The 18,095-nt window shown below is 38.7% G+C and overlaps 1 non-coding gene across 1 annotated transcript; it reads left to right on the top strand.

Moving 5' to 3' along the window:
• Nucleotides 1-8,408: 8,408 nt before the first annotated feature.
• On the top strand, nucleotides 8,409-8,517 carry LOC148567425 (small nucleolar RNA R71). The gene has a single exon (XR_015882537.1). It is a non-coding gene; the product is annotated as a small nucleolar RNA R71 (small nucleolar RNA).
• The last annotated feature ends 9,578 nt before the right edge of the window (nucleotides 8,518-18,095 follow it).

Here is an 18,095-nt window from a genome sequence, read left to right as displayed (position 1 = left end):
AAGGTAAAGACTATCATGCAGTTTATAGTGCTTGAAACAAATGAGAGGAAAAGGAACTTTACAACCTTGTAGTTCATCTTCTCTATTGTTGTCATTTTCCTCCCATTCTCCTCCTTCCCATACCAAACTCAGAATGCTTGATCATCCTCAAGCAACTATTAGAACCGTGGCTATGGGGCTAAGATGGATCATGAATGTCTTACACAAGGAATGTTAGTAGTACATGTGTTTCAAGCAAGCAAAATTAAAGATAATAATCAAGGCACAAGAGACAGAGACATTGTGATTGCAAACTTAAGAAGGTGAGCATAATACTTTGCATAAAGAATAAGTGGCACACCAAACTTAGTGTGACACTTTCACTTGGAATTAATGCAAGTATCTTGTAAGAATGGGAACCAAATTTTGTTGCATAGCAACACCAAACTTAGAATGCAACCATATGTCAATTTATTTGAACCAAAACTAAACAAAAGAAACTGTTATATGTTAAATACAATCACCAAATGAAGAGTCTGTTATGAATAAAGATGTCTTGGTGATGTATTAACAAAAACAGTTAATGAAGGAAAGCATTAAAAACAAGTAAATAAATGAAACAAAGAGAAAACAAAAATTATCCAACTAAGAAGAAAAATAACACTGTAAAAGGCAATATGATTATGCAAACAAGTGATGTTGCTGGATTCATTGCATAGAAAATTAAGTGACACACCAAACTTAGAATCTTAGCGTGACACTTCATGTGGAATTGATGCAATCATCCAAACGGGATTGAAAACAATTTGTTGCAAGGCAACACCAAACTTAGAATGTGATCATATGCCAATTTATTGAAATTTAAACAAAGCAAGGAGAAGAAATGTACCTACTGTCTACCTGTTCTTTACTTTCTTCCTCTTCTTCCAGTTTGTTAAGAGGAATGACCTCAAGGGAGGAGAAGATTCAGCTATTGCCCCCTCTCTTGGTCTCTCCTCAGCAAGCTTCCTTGTGAAATTGGCTTGATTGATCTTGCTTGCTGGATCAGGGGGAGGATTGTTTGCAGTTGACCTTCTCATGAATGTTGTCCTTGGTATCTTGGTCACAATCCTCTTTTTGGTGCTTTTGTTAATTGCCTTCACTTCCTTGAATTTACTACTTGGTTGCTGTGTGATTGTTGGAGTTTTGTCTTCATCAAGAGTCTCTTGCAATGGTGGTTCTGTGGATTCTTCCTTCATGTACTTCTCTGCTTCACTTGAGTTTGGAATTCTTTGATTGTCTTTCTCACTTTCTTGCTCTTCCATTTCCTCTTTTACACTCAACATTTGTTTTAATAGCTCTTTTATGGAGGAGGTTTGTTGATCTTCCCAACATTTCTTCATCTCCTCTTCATATTTTTCGATCACAGATTCAAGTGTTGAGGCATTTTGGTCCAGGGAGGTTTGTGAGAGTTGTGAGTTGCCATGTGCTCTTGTCATCTCAAGTGCAGTTTCAGGTTCAACCACCTCATTCTTCATTGAAAGTTCACTTGGTGCAGTGGCCTCCTTATCTTGCTCTTCCACTTTCTCCTTCATATGCATCAATTGGCCTTCATTTTTCTTGCTCAGTGGTTCTAAGCTCCTCCTTATTTTCTCTAAATCTTCATTCATATTTTTGGAGAGAGCTTCTTGCCTTTTCCAGGATATTTGTGCTTCTCTCTCATATTTTTCAAACATGATCTCAAGCTTTGAGAGGCCTTGGTTCATTGAAATTTGTGTGGGTGGTGAGCTTTGGCAAGAATTTTGTGTGGAGCCAAAGTCCAGTGATGAAAAATTTTCAAATGAAAAACTGGAAGGTGAGGTTGGATAATTTTGCATAAGTGAATTGGAGGTACGTTCAAGTGAAAATGGCTCTTGATAAGTGAAATATGGGTTCTCAAATGTTTTCTGGTTTTGCTCTCCCCAGTCACCATTAGAATCATGACTTGCATCATTTTGTGATGGAGGGAAATATCCCATATAATTTTCTTTCTCATCTTGTGGTTCTGAAGCATAGCTCCATGAATTGGAATGCCCAGAATTTGAAGTTTCTTGGTGATATTCCCAACCACCATTAGAGATTGGTGATGGTGGGTGATATCCCATAAAATTTTCTTTGACCATAAGATGAGTTGAACTCCATTTGTATTTTGTAAACATCAATGAAATTTGAAATTCATGTCATAGAGAAAGAATTTCTTAGTGAGGCAATAACTCAAACACCTTGGTTTCAACTTAGAACAGAGAACAAAAATAAAGAAAATGCTTAATCTAAACTTCTCACCCACTTAATCATTGTTGATCTAAATCAATCCCCGGCAACGGCGCCAAAAACTTGATGGATATTTTTGTGGAAAACTGAATTTTCCAAAACACACAAATCTAACCGGCAAGTGTACCGGGTCGCATAAAGTAATAAAACTCACGTGAGTGAGGTCGATCCCACAGGGATTGATGGATCAAGCAACTTTAGTGGGTGATTATTTTAGTCAAGCTAACATTGATGTGAATTGTGTGAAATTGTAACCAACAGGAAGTAAAGGACAATGAATTTAAAGTTGCAGAAAGTAAATTGGCAAGTAACTTAAATAGTAAGAAATGTAAATTGCAAGAATCTTAAATTGCAAGAAATGTAAATTGCTTGAAATTAAAGGGGAATGGGTGCTGAAAATTTAAGAGAGCAGTAGATCAAGTAACTGGAAAGTTAAATTGCAGGTAGAATAAATCAAGATCACAACAACTCAAATGTAAAGTGCAGAGGAACAAAAGTGCTGGAAAGTAAATTGGGAACAAGGAGATCAGAGAGCAATCAATCCAAGAATCAGAATGTGAAATCAAATGCAGCAGATTTTAAACAGAAGTACTTGAAGAATTAAAAACAGAAAGTGACTGTGCTTAATTTGCAGCAACTTAAAAGGATGTTGAAGATCTCAGGAGTGGATCCTTCCTTGATCCAACAAGAGAAAAGTTGCAAAGAATTAAAAGAAAGATTGCAGAAGAAGTCAAGAGAAGTTGCAAATAGAGAATGAAAACAGAATTCCTTCCAATCTCAATTCAAGATTCAAAACAGAAAATAAAAACTCAGAGAGAGAGCTCTCTAGTGGAGTCACCCTCCCTTCTCTCTATTCGGGCCTACTTTCTAAAATGAGAATGATGCCTTATATAGGCTTTTTACAAAATTAAAATGAAAATGAAAGTGAAATTAAAGACAAATTACAATTAAATGAAATTCCTATTTTATCTATCTCTTGTGCCTTTGAGTGATGATAATGGGCTTTGCGTGCTTTGGATTTGGGTTGAAGATGGCCTCCGTTGATTGCACTTGGAGTTGGAGAGAAACCCATTGTGAATCGGGACATAAAGCACAAAAGCTTGAGTCAAAGTTTGAGTAAAAGTTTGAGTAAAAGTTTGAGGCAAACTTTTACTCAAACTTTTTATACCAGCTGCCCTTATTTGCTGCTACCAACGTTTGGGCTAAAGTTTGAGGTCAAACTTTTAGCCAAACCTTGGGCCTTCTTGCATGCATGTTGGGGTACTACTTTGTCTGCTTGTCAACGTTGCAGATTTCATGCCCACTATAAACTTTTATATATGGTTAGAAAGCTCTGAATGTCAGCTTTCTAACCCAATTGGAATCACCTCAATTGGACATCTATAACTCAAGTTATGCTCATTTGAAGAGGACAAGGTCGCTGGCCTTGGTGTGCAGCGTTTGAGGTAAAGTTTGCCTCAAATGTGGTTGAAAACGCCAGTTCTGGAGGCTCAAACGCATTGTTCACCCCATACTATTTTACATTGTTGGAAAGCCCTGAATGTCTACTTTCCAATGCCTTTGGAAGCACATCATTTGGAGCTCTACAGCTCGAGTTATACTCCGTCGAAGGTGAAGAGGTCAGTTGGCCTCACTGCAGGTTGCCACCATGTTCATTTATGCTCATTGCGGGGCAGTTTTCTCCCTCAATTTTAGTGTCCACCATGCAGTGCCATATATGCTTGGAAAGCTCTCGATTCCTACTTTCCATTGCTTTTTGAATCACCTCATTTGGAGCCATGTAGCTCAAGTTATTCTTGTTGGAAGTATACCCCTTGTATGCCTTGTGGCGCCAACGTTTGCCAAAAAGCTTGAGGCAAACGTTGGCGCAAGCTTTTTCTCCCCTGGGTGTTGGTGTGGCGCCAACGTTTGCCAAAACGTTTAAAGCAAACGTTGGCGCAAGCTTTTCTCCATCCAGGGTGTTTTCAAGCTCCTCCAAAAGTTTGAGCTAAAGTTTGAGGCAAACTTTAGCTCAAGCTTTTTGTCCTCTCTTGCTCTTTGTTTTGAGCCACGCTTTTCTTCCTTTGGGCCATGCTTCTCTTCCTTGATTTGGTCATGGGTCACGCTTTTAGAAGCGTGGCCTAAGCCTCCAAAGTGTGCTCCAACTTCAAAGTGTGCCCAAAATTCCTCTTTTCTTCTTTTTAGCTTATTTTGTGCTCTTTTTGCTTCTTTTTCTTCTTATTTCCTACAAAGTTTATCAAATCAAAAGATCAAAAAAATATACCATTTAAGCACCAAAGAATGCAATATTTAAACACTAATCATAAATTTCTTGTATGAAAAAGCATAGAAAAACATGACATGGTGACATGTCATCATCATGTACTTCTTGTTCTTTTGAATTAAAACATTTTTCATTTAAGAGAGGTGATGGATTCATAGGACATTCATAACTTTAAGACATAGTTACTAACTGCTAATGATCATGTAATGAAGACACAAACATAGATAAGCACATAACATAGAAAACGAAAAACAGAAGAAACAAGAACAAGGAATGAATCCACCTTAGTGATGGTGGCGTTTCCTTCTTGAGGAACCAATGATGTCCTTGAGCTCTTCTATGTCTCTTCCTTGTCTTTGTTGCTCCTCCCTCATTGCTTTTTGATCTTCTCTTATTTCATGAAGCATGATGGAGTGCTCTTGATGTTCCACCCTTAGTTGTCCCATATTGGAACTCAATTCTCCTAGGGAGGTGTTGATTTGCTCCCAATAATTTTGTGGAGGAAAGTGCATTTGAGGCATCTCCGGGATCTCATGGTAATGAGCTTCTTGCGCCTCTTGAGCTCCATGAATGGGCTCTCTTGCTTGCTCCATCTTCTTCTTAGTGATGGGCTTGTCCTCTTTAATGAGGATATCTCCCTCTATGTCAATCCCAGCCGAATTGCATAGGTGACAGATGAGGTGAGGAAAGGCTAACCTTGCCATAGTGGAGGACTTGTCAGCCACCTTGTAGAGTTCTTGAGGTATAATCTCATGAACTTCCACCTCTTCTCCAATCATGATGCTATGGATCATGATGGCCCGGTCTATAGTAACTTCAGACCGGTTGCTAGTGGGAATGATTGAGCATTGAATGAACTCCAACCATCCTCTAGCTACAGGCTTGAGGTCCAATCTTCTTAGTTGAACCGGCTTGCCTTTGGAGTCAATCTTCCATTGAGCTCCTTCTATATATATGTCCATAAGGACTTGGTCCAACCTTTGATCAAAGTTGACTCTCCTTGTGTAGGGGCGTGCGTTCTCTTCCATGTTTGGCAAGTTGAACGCCAACCTCACATTTTCCGGACTAAAATCCAAGTATTTCCCCCGAACCATTGTAACATAGTTCTTTGGATCCGGGTTCTTACTTTGATCATGGTTCTTGGTGATCCATGCATTAGCATAGAACTCTTGAACCATTAGGATGCCGACTTGTTGGATGGGATTTGTTAGAACTTCCCAACCTCTTCTTTGAATTTCATGTCGGATCTCCGGATACTCATTTCTTTTGAGTTTGAAAGGGACCTCAGGGATCACCTTCTTCTTGGCCACAACATCATAGAAGTGGTCTTGATGGGCTTTGGAGATGAACCTTTCCATCTCCCATGACTCGGATGTGGAAGCTCTTGTCTTCCCTTTCCCCTTTCTAGAGGATTCTCCGGTCTTAGATGCCATCAATGGTAATGGAAAAACAAAAAGCTTATGCTTTTACCACACCAAACTTAGAATTTTGCTCCCCCTCGAGCAATAGAAGAAAGAATAGAAGAATAAGAAGAAGATATGGAGGAGATGGATGGGAGTGTGTATTCGGCCATATGGGTGGGATTGGGTGGGAGAGAGATGTTGAATTTTGAAGGTAGTGGGTGTATGGATGTGAGTGGTAAATGGAAAACAGAAGGGATGATCATGAATGGAAAGAGAGATGATGAGGTAGGTGGGGATCCTGTGGGGTCCACAGATCCTGAGATGATCCTGTGGGATTCACAGATCCTTAGGTGTCAAGGCATTTACATCCCTGCACCAATTTAGGCATGTAAAATGCCCTTGCACACAACTCTGGGCGTTCAGCACCAGGTTGGTGCCCATTTTGGGCGTTCAACGCCCATTTGTTGTCATTTCTGGCGTTGAACGCCAGAACCATGCTTGTTCTGGGCGTTCAGTGCCAGGATGCTGCCCATTTTGGGCGTTCAACGCCAGAACCATGCTCTGTTCTGGCGTTGAACGCCAGGCAGATGCTCCTCCAGGGTGTGATTTTTCTTCTGCTGTTTTTGATTCCATTTTCAATTTTTATATTTATTTTGTGACTCCTCATGATCATGAACCTATAAAGACATATAACTAAGAAAAATATAGTTAGATAAATAAAAATTGGGTTGCCTCCCAACAAGCGCTTCTTTAATGTCAATAGCTTGACAGTGGGCTCTCATGGAGCCTCACAGGTTTGCAGAGCTTTGTTGAGACTCCCCAACACCAAACTTAGAGTTTGGATATGGGAGTTCAACACCAAACTTAGAATTTGGTTGTGGCCTCCCAACACCAAACTTAGAGTTTGACTGTGGGGGCTTTGGTTGACTCTGCTTTGAGAGAAGCTTTTCATGCTTCCTCTCCATGGTTGCAGAGAGAGATCCTTGAGTTTTAAACACAAGGGAGTCCTCATTCAGTTGGAGGACTAATTCTCTTCTGTCCACAACAATCACAGCTCTTGCTGTGGCTAGGAAAGCTCTTCCTAGGATGATGGATTCATCCTCTTCCTTCCCAATATCCAGAACTATGAAATCAGCAGGGATGTAAAGGTCTTCAACCTTTACTAACACGTCCTCTACTTGTCCATATGCCTGTTTTCTTGAATTGTCTGCCATCTCTAATGAGATTTTAGCAGCTTGCACCCCATAGATTCCCAGTTTCTCTATTACAGAGAGGGGCATGAGGTTTATTCCTGAACCAAGGTCACACAGAGCCTTAAAGATCATGGTGCCTATGGTACAGGGTATTATGAACTTTCCAGGATCCTGTCTCTTCTAAGGCAATGTCAGTTGATCCAGATCACTTAGTTCATTGATGAACAAGGGAGGTTCATCTTCCCAAGTCTCATTACCAAATAATTTGGCATTCAGCTTCATGATTGCACCAAGAAACTTGGCAGTTTGCTCTTCAGTAACATCCTCATTCTCTTCAGAAGAGGAATACTCATTAGAGCTCATGAAGGGCATAAAGAGGTTCAATGGAATCTCTATGGTCTCTAGATGAGCCTCAGAGTCCTTTGGTTCCTCAGAGGGAAGCTCCTTATTGACCACTGGACGTCCCAGGAGGTCTTCCTCCTTGGGATTCACGTCCTCCTCTCCTTTTTTGGGTTTGGCCATGGTGCTTATGTCAATGGCCTTGCACTCTCCTTTTGGATTCTCTTCTGTATTGCTTGGGAGAGTACTAGGAGGGATTTCAGTGATCCTTTTACTCAGCTAGCCCACTTGTGCTTCCAGATTTATAATGGAAGATCTTGTTTCATTCATGAAACTTACAGTGGCCTTAGACAGATCAGAGACTAAGTTTGCTAAATTAGAAGTATTTTATTCAGAGTTTTCTGTCTGTTGCTGAGTGGATGATGGAAAAGGTTTATTATTGCTAAACCTGTTTCTTCCACCATTATTAAAGCCTTGTTGAGGCTTTTGATCCTTCCATGAGAAATTTGGATGATTTCTCCATGATGAGTTATAGGTGTTTCCATAAGGTTCACCTAAGTAATTCACCTCTGCTATTGCAGGGTTCTCAGGATCATAAGCTTCTTCTTCAGGAGAAGCCTCTTGAGTACTGTTGGATGCAGCTTGCATTTCATTCAGACTCTGAGAAATCATACTGACTTGCTGAGTCAATATTTTATTCTGAGCCAATATGGCATTCAGAGTATCAATCTCAAGAACTCCCTTCTTCATAGGCGTCCCATTATTCACAGGATTCCTTTCAGAAGTGTACATGAACTGGTTATTTGCAACCATGTCAATGAGTTCTTGAGCTTCTGCAGGCGTTTTCTTTAGGTGAATGGATCCACCTGCAGAGGTATCCAATGACATCTTAGATAACTCAGACAGACCATCATAGAATATATCCAGGATGGTCCATTCTGAAAGCATGTCAGAAGGACACTTTTTTGGTCAGTCCTTTGTATCTCTCCCAAGCTTCATAGAGGGATTCACCTTCTTTCTGTCTGAAGGTTTGAACACCCACTCTAAGCTTGCTCAGCTTTTGAGGAGGAAAGAACTTGGCTAAGAAAGCCTTGACCAGCTTATCCCAAGAGTTCAGGCTATCCTTAGGTTGAGAGTCCAACCATATTCTAGCTCTGTCTCTTACAGCAAATGGGAAAAGCATGAGCCTGTAGACTTCAGGATCTACTCCATTAGTCTTAACAGTATCACAGATCTGCAAGAATTCAGTTAAGAACTGAAAAGGATCTTCAGATGGAAGTCCATGAAACTTGCAGTTCTGCTGCATCAGAGAAACTAATTGAGGTTTCAGCTCAAAGTTGTTTGCTCCAATGGCAGGAATGGAGATGCTTCTTCCATGTAAATTGGAATTGGGTGTAGTAAAGTCACCAAGCATTCTCCTTGCATTATTATTATTTTCGGCTGCCATATCCTCTTCCTGTTCAAAAATTTCTGAAAGGTTATCTCTGGATTGTTGTAATTTAGCTTCTCTTAATTTTTTCTTCAGAGTCCTTTCAGGTTCTGGATCTACTTCAACAAGAATGTTCTTGTCCTTGCTCTTGCTCATATGACAAGGAAGAGGGCACACAAAAATAATAACAATAGGGATCCTCTTTACCACAGTATAAAGGTCCTTATGTGAGTAGAAGAAAAGAAGAAGAGGAAATTCGAACACAGATGGAAGAGGGGGTTCGAATTTAGTGAGTGATGTGAAGGAAAGATGTTAGTATATCAATAAACAAATAGAAGAAGATGAGAGGGAGAAGTGAATTTTCGAAAACAATTGTTGAAAAAGAGTTAGTGATTTTTGAAAATAGTTTTTTGAAAAATGTTAGTAGTTTTTCGAAAATTAAGATTTAAAAATTAAAATAATAGTTAATTAAAAAGAAATTTTGAAAAAGAAGGAACGAATTTCGAAAATGAGAGAGAGAGAGCTAGTTAGGTAGTTTTGAAAAAGTTAAGAAACAAACAAAAAGTTAGTTAGTTAGTTGAAACAAATTTTGAAAAGATAAGAAGTTAGGAGGTTAGAAAAGATATTTTGAAACCAACTTTTTGAAAAAGGTAAGATAAGAAGATATTTTAGAAATTAGTTTTGAAAAAGATTTGATTTTTAAAATCTCAATTAATGACTTGATTCATAAGAAATCACAAGATATGATTCTAGAACTTAAAGTTTGAATCTTTCTTAACAAGCAAGTAACAAACTTCAAATTTTTGAATCAAAACATTAATTGATTATGTTATTTTCGAAAATTTGATATAAAAATAAGAAAAAGATTTTTGAAAAATATTTTTGGAATTTTCGAAAATAACTAAGAATTTTGAAAAAGATTTGATTTTTGAAAAAGATTTTGAAAAAGATAAGATTTTCAAATTGAAAATTTGATTTGACTCATAAGAAACAACTTGATTTTAAAAATTTTTGAAAAAGTCAACTCAAATTTTCGAATTTGATGAGAGAAAAAGGGGAAGATATAATTTTTTATTTTTGAATTTTTTATGAAAAATACTAAAATGATGCAATGCATGAAAAGTTTGGATCAAAACTATGAATGTATGCAAGAATGCTATGAATGTCAAGATGAACACCAAGAACACCGTGAATATCAAGATGAACACCAAGAACATATTTTTGAAAAATTTTTTATGCAAAGAAAACATGCAAGACACCAAACTTAGAATTCTTTAATGCTTACGCACTAAGAATTCAAGAATGCATATGAAAAACATCATACAACACAAAACAAAAAATCATCAAGATCAAACAAGAAGACTTACCAAGAACAACTTGAAGATCATGAAGAACACTATGAATGCATGAATTTTTGAAAAAAATGCAAGATGCATATGCAATTGACACCAAACTTATAACATGACACATGACTCAAACAAGAAACAGAAAAATATTTTTGATTTTTATGATTTTCTAATTTTTTTTTTGGATTTTTATTTCAAAAATTATATGAAAAAGAAAAAATAAGGATTCCAAAATTTTTAACATGAATTCCAGGAATCTTGCATTCTTAGTCTGAAGCTTCAGTCTAGGAATTAGACATGGCTCACTAGCCAGCCAAGCTTTCAATGAAAGCTCCGGTCCAAAACACTAGACATGGCCAATGGCCAGCCAAGCTTCAGCATGTAATTCAGTCATGACACGCCTGACATACTCATTCCCAAAGGAATTAGACATGGCTTTACAGCCATCCAGGCTTCAACATGCTTCATGAAACACTAGAATTCATTCTTAAAAATTTTGAATAAAATTTTTGAAAATATTTTTATATTAATTTTTTTTTCGAAAACAAAGGAGAAAATTTTGAAAGATTTTTTTGAAAAATTTTTGAAAACAAAATAAAAAGAAAATTACCTAATCTGAGCAACAAGATGAACCGTCAGTTGTCCAAACTCGAACAATCCTCGGCAACGGCGCCAAAAAACTTGGTACGCGGAATCGTGATTACACTTTGATTATATAAAATTCATGGCTCTTTCTTTCCCTGGCAATGGCGCCAAAAACATGATGCCAAGACCATGGTTCACAACTCCGTGTAACTAACCAACAAGTGCACTGGGTCGTCCAAGTAATACCTTACGTGAGTAAGGGTCGAATCCCACGGAGATTGTTGGTGTGAAGCAAGCTATGGTCACCTTGTAAATCTCAGTCAGGCGGGTATAAAATAATAATATGGTTTTCGAATAATAATTAATAGAATAGGGATAGAGGTACTTATGTAAATCATTGGTAGGAATTTCAGATAAGCGAATGGAGATGCTTTTTGTTCCTCTGAACCTCTGCTTTCCTGCTATCTTCATCCAATCAGTCTTACTCCTTTCCATGGCTGGCTTTATGCAAGGGCATCACCGTTGTCAGTGGCTACATCCCCTCCTCTCAGTGAAAAATATGCTCACATACTCTGTCACAGCACGGCTAATCATCAGTCGGTTCTCGATCATGCTGGAATAGGATTCACCCTCCTTTTGCGTTTGTCACTAACGCCCAGCACTCGCGAGTTTGAAGCTCGTCACAGTCATTCAATCATTGAATCCTACTTGGAATACCACAGACAAGGTTTAGACTTTCCGGATTCTCTTGAATGCCGCCATCATTCTAGCTTACGCCACGAAGATTCTGGTTAGGAGATCTAAGAGATACTCATTCAATCGAAGGTAGAACGGAAGTGGTTGTCAGGCACGCGTTCATAGGGAATGATGATGATTGTCACGTTCATGACATTCGGGTTGAAGAGCGAATGAATATCTTAGAAGCGAAATAAGATGAATTGAATAGAAAACAGTAGTACTTTGCATTAATCTTTGAGGAACAGCAGAGCTCCACACCTTAATCTATGGAGTGTAGAAACTCTACCGTTGAAAATACATAAGTGAAAGGTCCAGGCATGGCCGAATGGCCAGCCCCTCTGATCTAAGAACCAGGCATCCAAAGATGGTCAAAAAAGACTAGTAAAATGTCCTATTTATAATAAACTAGCTACTAGGGTTTACATGAGTAAGTAATTGATGCATAAATCCACTTCTGGGGCCCACTTGGTGTGTGCTTGGGCTGAGCTTTAGCTTTCCACGTGCAGAGGCCATTTGTGGAGTTGAACGCCAGGTTTTGATCCATTTCTGGCGTTCAACTCTGATTTTGGATCCTTTTCTGGCGCTGGACGCCAGATTTGGGCAGAGAGCTGGCGTTGAACGCCAGTTTAAGTCGTCTATCTTTGGCCAACGTATGGACTATTATATATTTCTGGAAAGCCCTGGATGTCTACTTTCAAAGCAATTGGAAGCGCGCCATTTCGAGTTCTGTAGCTCCAGAAAATCCACTTTGAGTGCAGGGAGGTCAGAATCCAACAGCATCAGCAGTCCTTCTTCAACCTCTGAATCTGATTTCTGCTCAAGTCCCTCAATTTCAGCCAGAAATTACCTGAAATCACAGAAAAACACACAATCTCATAGTAAAGTCCAGAAATGTGAATTTAACATAAAAACTAATGAAAACATCCCTAAAAGTAACTAGATCCTACTAAAAACATACTAAAAACAATGTCAAAAAGCGTATAAATTATCCGCTCATCACCAGCCAAGCTTTAGCAAAGCATTACATACAACAGCCAAATTGATGGGAACCAAAAGGCTCCTACAAAGATAAGTGGAAACCTCGGTCCAAAAGATTAAACATTGCTTAACAGCCAGCCAGGCTTCAACATATCTTATGAAACTCTAGAATTCATTCTTAAAAATTCTGAAGAACAAATTTTTTTTTGAATTTTTTGAAAACTATATATATATATATATATATATATATATATATATATATATATTTTGAAAATAAAAATAAAAAAATAAAAAGCCTAAACATAAAATAAAATTACCTAATCTAAGCAACAAGATGAACCGTCAGTTGTCTAAACTCGAACAATCCCCGGCAACGGCGCCAAAAACTTGGTGTGGGAAATCGTGATTCACACTTTTCATATCTCCGCACAACTAACCAACAAGTACACTGGGTCGTCCAAGTAATAAACCTTACGTGAGTAAGGGTCGATCCCACGGAGATTGTCAGCTTGAAGCAAGCTATGGTCATCCTTGTAAATCTCAGTTAGGCAAATTCAAATAGTTATAAGGTTTTGAAAATTAAAAGATAAATAAAACATAAAATAAGATAAAGTTAGTTATGTAATTCATTGGTGGGAATTTCAGACAAGCGTCTGGAGATGCTTTGTTGCTTCTGAACCTCAGCTTTCCTATTTCCTTCTTCCAACCATGCGTGCTCCCTTCCATGGCAAGCTGTAGGATCCTCTCAGTAAAAATGGTCCTCTACGGTTTCTGCACGGCTAATCAACAATTGGATTTCTCGTCTCGGATGAAAAATACCAGGCACAGCTACCACATGGCTAATCATCTGTCGGTTCCCGCTAGCGTCAGAATAGGATCCATTGATCCTTTTGCACACTGTCACTGCGCCCAACATTCACAGTTTTGAATCTCGTCACAGTCATCCCTTCCCGGATCCTACTCGAAATACCACAGACAAGGTTTAGACTTTCTGGATCGCAGGAATGCTGCCAATGATTCTAGCCTATACCACGAAGGTTCTAATCTCAGATTCAGATGCTCTATTGTCAGGAGAGACGATGTGAATCGTTGATTAGAAATCCAAGAGAATATACTCTGGCTGTCGTCCAATGACTACGTTGAACATCATGTAGACCGCTTGTGGTTGTCAGGCACGCGGATCTTGGCTAAGCGAGTAACGAAGATAGTGGGTGATTGTCACGGGTCACCCCTTCATTCTGACTTAACTGAATTAAGAACAAGAGTATATCTTGGAGAAGAAGTAAGCGTGAATTGAAAGAAAAACAATAGTACTTGCATTAATTCATGAAGAACAGTAGAGCTCCACACCTTAATCTCTAGGGTGTAGAAACTCCACCGTATAAAATACATAAGTGAAAAGAGCTCTAGGCATGGCCGTGAGGCCAGCCTTCAAACGTGAAAAGATGATAAAAGTTACATATGATCAAAGATAGTGTACAATAGTAAAAAGTGCTATTTATACTAAACTAGTTACTAGGGTTTATAGAAAATGAGTAACTAAGTGCAGATAGTGCAGAAATCTACTTCTGGGGCCCACTTGGTGTGTGCTTGGGCTGAGCATTGAAGCTTTTTCATGCATAGGCTGTTCTTGGAGTTAAATGCCAACTTGGGTGCCAGTTTGGGCGTTTAACTCCAATTATGGTGCCAGTTTGGGCGTTTTAGGCCAAAAAGTTTTAGGCTGGCTTTGGACGCCGGTTTGAGCCATCAAATCGCGAGCAAATATAAACTATTATATATTACTAGAAAGCCCAGGATGTCTCCTTTCCAACGCAATTGAGAGCGCACCAATTGAGCTTTTGTAGCTCCAGAAAATCCACTTCGAGTGTAGGAGGGTCAGAATCCAACATCATCTGCAGTCCTTTTTCAGCCTCTGAATCAGATTTTTGCTCAGGTCCCTCGATTTCACCCAGAAAATACCTGAAATCATAGAAAAATACACAAACTCATAGTAAAGTCCATAAACGTAATTTTGAATAAAAACTAATAAAAATATAACAAAAAGTAATTAAAACATACTAAAAACTATGTAAAAACAATGCCAAAAAGGGCATAAATTATCCGCTCATCAGCGTCTCTCTACACCAGATAAGGCTGCTAATCTGGTGATGAGGGATGGGAAGGGAATGTTGAATTTATGCTGTAGGTTCACCTTCATCATCGACTCTCTAATAAGGGGAAGAACAGAGATCCTCTTCCCCTCCAGAATAGCCCATAGCAGAACTGCCACCCGGATTCTGATATGCATGGCATGCGTGCTCGGAGGGATGTAATCGGCAATGATCTGCTGCCAGATCCTTGCCTCTGGGTTGAGGTCCGTGCACGCAATGCTCAAGGGTATAGGCTGCTCTCCCTTGCTGTATTCCCATGTAGCCTCAGGCTGGTCAATCTTTTTCAGGACCTCATCCAAAGAAATTTTGCCTGTGGTCACGTCCGTCATTATTTGAGTATAAGCGTCCCTAGCCGAAGAAATATGCGGAATGTCTAAGAGGGCCTCTAAAGCAGTATTAGAGGTGCCTAAGGTGACACCTCTCAGAAAAACAGTTTGGGCATCTCTCTTGAGGAGATTGGCGTAAAATTCCTTGACCTGGTGTTCATTTACTTCCACCGGGTCAGATTTTACGAATCCCCAATGATAAAAATTGATTCTGTTTAGAATGGTATTGCATCCGCATATTTCTCGGGCAGGTTTATCTTCCTCTCATAATGAAAGGCGCGCTTTTCTAGCTTCTTATATTGTTCTTGGGCCTCAGAATTAATGAAAGTGTCTGGATGGTCACTGGGAGGCACGGATGGAGGGCGAGCCAAGGGATTGGCTTTTCTCCTTGCCCTTGCGGCCCATCCTGAAAAAGACAAACAGAATACAACTTAGGGAATAGATAAAATCATAGAAAGAAGAAGGATATAATCAAACAATTCAATTAAGAGCCAGTCAGATAAATAAATACTCAATCAGGGAAAACATGTGTAAGACAGTAGAATGTTTAAAAGAGAGTGCATTTTCCCAAAATCAAGCAACCTAAGTGACAAATGAATGAGTGAACAAACAATGAAAGCAGACATAGGACTTAGGTGTATGTTGTGAGTGAATTCAGTTGAAAGGCATCGATTAGTGCAATTATACCTTCGAAGTTGGAAGAGTTTGTAAAAATTGGCACACAACGCAATAATCAACTCGGCAACTTAAAGCACCTGCTTATTCATGGAATAAGGCAGCACAATGGTCATATAGCCAATCCCTGTTCCCAAAATCAATGTCAATCATAATCAGATTCATTGCTCAAAAAGATTTTTCAAGGAACGAGTGATTGGACATGATCATTTATGTTCAGGAGCACATGAATAAGTAGTTGGTCAATTCACAAAACACACATTACATGTACTACTACAAAGAAGGCACCAAACAAAATTCCAAATGCAATTTTAATGTTAATTTGGTGATAAAGCAAAATGGCTGGGTAGTTAGTACACGAAGCATTAAATCAGCAAGCTATGCACTTTAAAGGTACCAAAATAAAATGGTTAAAGCTGTAGAATTTCAATTCAAGTTGGTTTTGAAAACAAATTGATAAACCACTATTTTATGGTTTATCTTGTGTTTTGTTAAGTGGTTTCATCAAGTCTTCACCCACTTATTCATACTAATTGCATGATTTTACATTTTCCTTCGTAGTATTGTTTTATGGTTGAAAACTTGCTTCCTATATATCTTTTATTAGTATATTTTAATTCTCCTTTACACCATTCGATGCCGTGATCCGTGTGTTAAGTGTTTCAGGTTTCATAGGGCAGGAATGGCTTAGAGAATGGAGAGGAAGCTTGCAAAAATGGAAGGAACACAAGAAACTAAGGAGATGACCAGCGAACACCGACCCGTGCGCATGGCTCACGTGAGCGTGCGGAATGGAGAAAATTGCAGCGACGCGTGCGCGTGCCTGGCGCGTACGCGTGGATTGGAGACTGCACGAATGACGCAAATGCGTGGACGACGCATACGCGTGGCAAGGAAAATCGCTGAATGACGCGAACGCGTGGACGATGCGTTCGCGTGACCTGCGCGATCTGCATAAATAACAGAAAACGCTGGGGGCGATTTCGGGCCGCGTTTTGACCCAGTTTTCGGCCCAGAAACACAAAATAAAGCCAGAGAACATGCAGAGACTCAACACACATCTTTGACACAATAGACAACACAGTTTTAGATACATTAGGATAGTTTTTAGGTTTTTAGATCTGAATCTAGAGAGGATTTCTCTTCCTCTAGGTTCTCTTTACATTCCCAGTTTATTGCTTTTGCTTTTGGATATTGAAGAGTCATTACCTCCGTTGAATATACTATTCTAGTTTGTTTCCTTACTTACTTTTTTATTTATTCCATATTCTTAATTCTTGTTTAAAGTCGTAATTGGATTATTTTCATGAATTGTTAGTGCAAAGGATTACTTTTATTTTTAATTACTTTTGAATCCATATTTTATTTAATTTATCATGTCTTCTTCTATTATTTTTATGAGCGTTATATTCATGTCAATGGAGTAGACTCCATACTTGACATAGGGGTTGATTAAAAGGAGACACTTGAGTTGGAAGGCTTAAGTGCTGATTAAACTGGAAGTTTTGGCTAGTTCTGTATTTACTAACGTTAGACCTTCCTAAGGGAGAGGACTAGGATTTGCGAATAAGAGTTAGCTCAATCACTTGACTTTTCTTTATTTAGTAAGGGTTAACTAAGTGAAAACAATAACCTTTTTAATACTACACTTAAGAGACCCCAACAAGGATAGAACTTCCAATTAATCATTCCTCCAGTCAAGGCTTTTTATCTAGAATATTAATAATCAATCTTAGTTTTCAATGCTTTAATTTATAATTATTTAATTACTTATCAACCAAACTCAAACTCTCTCAGAAAATTCCTAATTAATAAATTAGCACCCTTCCTTGCAACTCGTTGGGAGACGACCTGGGACTCATACTCCCAGTATTTTTTCTATTTTAAATTTTTGTGACACTCTTCTAAATTGGTGAGGCAGATTTTAGCTGGTTAGGAGCTATACTTGTAACGCTGTTCTATTATATTATAATCTCTTAATTAGCCTAACTTCTGCCACGCACCAGTTTTTGTAGCCGTTGCCGGGGAGTTGCAATTGTGTGCTAAATTATTAATTACTGTACATATTTTTATTTTATTTGCATATTTTATTTTGATTTTTATTTTATTACCATGAGCTATATGCTTCTTTCATTGAATGACGCGTTCACTGCCTGATCCGAGCTTGGCCGCATTTGATCCTGAAATTGAAAGAACTATTTCACGTATTAGGCGAGCTCGATGTCGGTTAGCCTCTGAGGGTGGTGAAGTGATTGTTATCGATTCACCAGTCTCATTTGAAGGCGAATCTGAACTGCCATCTGAGAGGAAAACAAGCTCCTTTACTACTGATTCAATTAATTCACGTGCAGGTAGAATGGCAGCACCTAGGAGGATTACTCTCCAGGAAGCTGGAGCCCCAG

This window comes from Arachis ipaensis, chromosome B4 (genome assembly GCF_059453495.1).
Source record: "Arachis ipaensis isolate K30076 ecotype BB chromosome B4, ASM5945349v1, whole genome shotgun sequence".
NCBI lineage: Eukaryota > Viridiplantae > Streptophyta > Magnoliopsida > Fabales > Fabaceae > Arachis > Arachis ipaensis.
This window is presented reverse-complemented; position numbering and strand designations above follow the sequence as displayed.